The 3,333-nt window shown below is 39.9% G+C and overlaps 1 pseudogene; it reads right to left on the bottom strand.

Annotated features, from left to right (window-relative positions):
* Positions 1-494: 494 nt before the first annotated feature.
* On the bottom strand, positions 495-2,459 carry LOC109175456 (annotated as a pseudogene).
* Between the last annotated feature and the right edge of the window lie 874 nt (positions 2,460-3,333).

The raw sequence follows: 3,333 nt of genomic DNA on the forward strand, positions 1-3,333 counted from the left end.
TTTTCCTTTCACATTCACTTGCCAACTGCATTATGCCCTTTTCTTTTGGCTTATAAATGTGGGTTCAAACAGAGGAATTGAAGCAAAAACATGGAGTATCGTTACGTTGCCATATGCATCTCTCTTCTTCTCTGCATCCTCAACGCCTCATTTTCGATTCCGACACCCATTTCTGTCTCCTCCTCCTCCACCACCTTCATCGTCCAGATCGAAAACTTAATGGATGATCCATTGTTCACAGGCTGCGACTTAAACGGCCGCATTCTCCCCAAGCAGGAAATCAAAATTGGAAAACATGCCAACTTCACCGTCCACCTCGGATCAACAGACAATGGCGACAAGCTGGGCGGTGAGACCATTACGTGTGACCTGCGATCCGGAGATTATCATGGGAGTTTCGTTATGTTCGACTCCCTAAATTGGAATGTCTCTTCTTACTGTGATCCTGATTCTTTATGCCAATGGATAATTGTTCCACAAGAGATATGCCTACTTCATGCTTTCAACTGTTCTGTGCTCCATTTTTGGTCAAAACCAACGTAACTTCAGTTTTGGTTTGTAGTCAAAAACAAAATGGCACACACATATATATATATATATATATGTGGTACTATATATACCATTGTTTGTCAACCCAAATGCATTTGCTTTTAAGAATGCCCTAATGATATTTGCACTTGTGCATTTTCCATTTGCATCACTGCTTGCTTCCTGATCTTCCTCTGCACAAAAAGTGGACATATTATTCATAAGAGAAGAGAAGAGCACAATGTTATGGAAGGAAAATCTTGAATTATATTACTAGCTAATCGTCAACACATTTTAAGCGGCTAATAAGCTAACCTGCTTTTCTTGTTGCGGCCATAACAGCCGAAAATGTGGACCGAAACCCAATGAAATCATTGAGACCATCACCGGATGCGTTTGTTGGGACACGATCATCAATCCTATATAAGACTTTGCGCTCACTTGGAAACCATATCATGTCTCCAAATTCGTGTTTGGAACCAAACACGCCTGCTTCATCCCCCAGGTTTGTGTCATCTTTCTCTACGTACGTGATCGACCGTTTGAACATTGGTTCCAGTTTCAGCGTCACCTTTAATTTTTCATTTTCATTTGTTAGTATGGCCGGGAAAATAAATGCTACTTAGTACTTACCATAAACAGAAAAAGTTGTACCTGCGAAATCACACCAAGCACTCCAAGGGAGACCCTAGCCGCATTGATCTCTGGGTCACTTTCTCCGAGTTGCCGGACGGTGGCGTAACCCGTTCCGGCGTAGCCGGAGTTACTATCCGGACCTGAACCACATGATCATGAGGTAAATTATTGTGTGGAACATGGTCCACACAATGTTATGTGGATCATAATAAAAAGTACATTTTAATATACTAAATGTACCTTATTTTTGTACTGAATGTACATTAATGTACACTCAGAACAAAAATAATGTACATCCCCTGAATATAATGTACATTATTTTTATACTGAATGTATATTATTTTTGTACTAAATATACATTATTTTATAATAGACAACCGTGGTCCACACAATAATGATTGTGATCATGAACCGCAGGCTCGAATTTTGGGCTATGCAAGCTGGGCTACCGCACAGGGTCCCAAATTTTAGAAGCTTAATATTTTATTTTTACCTAGTTAGTTTAGAAATAAAAATTAAAAGTTTTTAATTAAACTTAAAATGCTTTATAAAGAAATGAGTTGTATCAATTATGTTTTTTTTTATGTTATCCTTGCTTGAATTCGAGCAAATAATTGCCCAAATTATCCGTGCAGTGTGCGTGCGATGCACGGATAATTTTTTTTGTTATATATTTAGATAATAAAATTACGGTATTAGTTTTATAGATTTTATTTTTGGTAGGACCTTATTTATTTATCCAAACAGGCTTACAAAAAGCTAAAAATCGGCCCTGATAACGGCACTCCCTAAACCCCATAGTGTGCTCCCATGTGCCCCGGTACCCATCATCCCTCCGATTGTCAACCCCCACCAATACGGTGAGTATGGCAATGCCAACCCCACCTTTGCCGCCTCGCTGATAAGTTGCAGAGAGCCACTCCACTCTCCACGGTCATGGTCATGCTCCGGTAGTCAACCGTTAACGTTCGGTTAAGATATTTTATACTGATGAGTAGGTCGTTTTCGCCGTCCGGGCACACCAGCTTGGGGATGCTGTGGGAGAACTGAGTCGCCACTTTCATTTTCCGGTTCTCCTTGGTTGCACCAACGACGATGGCGACGAGATCCTCCTCCGTCTCCGGGTATGCAACCTCCGCTGCCCAGCAGATGGCGCGGTCGGGGAATGCGCCATATGTGTTTGTGATTGTGCAATTCTTCGCACAATTTTTTATTGGATCCTCCGGGGGGCTACAATCCACCACCACCACCGCCAAGATCATGCAGAGAAAACCATTCAATATCCATCTTTCCATCTCTGATTTGATCCTAATTTGATCAACGACTCAAATTTTACTGCATATTCACACAATCACACTTGAGACTTTCTTCCTACTAAATCTCATATATATAGTCGAGGTTTTTTGTGCTTTGGCTAAAACGTACAAAAGTTATTATTGTTTTTTGTTTTCTTGCCCATAAAAGTTTATAGTTTGTTACTTTTTTGCCGCGTGTAGGTAAATGTACTACACCTTGCATTGTGCATAATAATTTTATTATATACCAATTTTTATAATATATGGGAAATATTTGTTTTGGCTAAAACAAAAAAAAAAAAAAAATTCTCAAAGTTTATAGTTTGTTATTTTTTGCTTGCGTGTAGGTACACTCATTGCATTGTGCATAATATTTTATTATCTACTACGGAGTAATTTTTATTTTTATTTTTTTGAAAATTTTCTGCGGTGCTTCATTAGAAAAATGCTGAAATAATGTCTGGTGGGTGAGTATCCCAGTACATAGTATCAGGTTGCTGATAAGCCGTAGTGGCTAAAGCATGAGCTAAATAATTGTCCGATCTAGAAATATAATTAAAAGAACATGAGTGAAAATAAACGGCAATTTGCCTGCAGCTATCAATGGCATAGCCAACGTAAGAGCGAAACGCAGTGGTTGATGATGTAAGGTAGCGTTGTAGTGTCAAACAATCCGTGTAGATCTCAATATTCTGTTCACCTCGATCCTTTAGCCATGATAAAACTTCCTTACACGCCAAAGCCTCAGCCATAAGTGGTGACGTACAGGCCGGTAGCGGCGCGGTTAGTGCCGAGATATAGGCTCCATCTCCATCTAATAAAACGGCCCCTACAGTTGCATTCCCTGTCTCGTGTAGATATCCCGCATCGACCC

This window comes from Ipomoea nil, unplaced genomic scaffold (assembly GCF_001879475.1).
Source record: "Ipomoea nil cultivar Tokyo-kokei standard unplaced genomic scaffold, Asagao_1.1 scaffold0688, whole genome shotgun sequence".
Lineage (NCBI taxonomy): Eukaryota > Viridiplantae > Streptophyta > Magnoliopsida > Solanales > Convolvulaceae > Ipomoea > Ipomoea nil.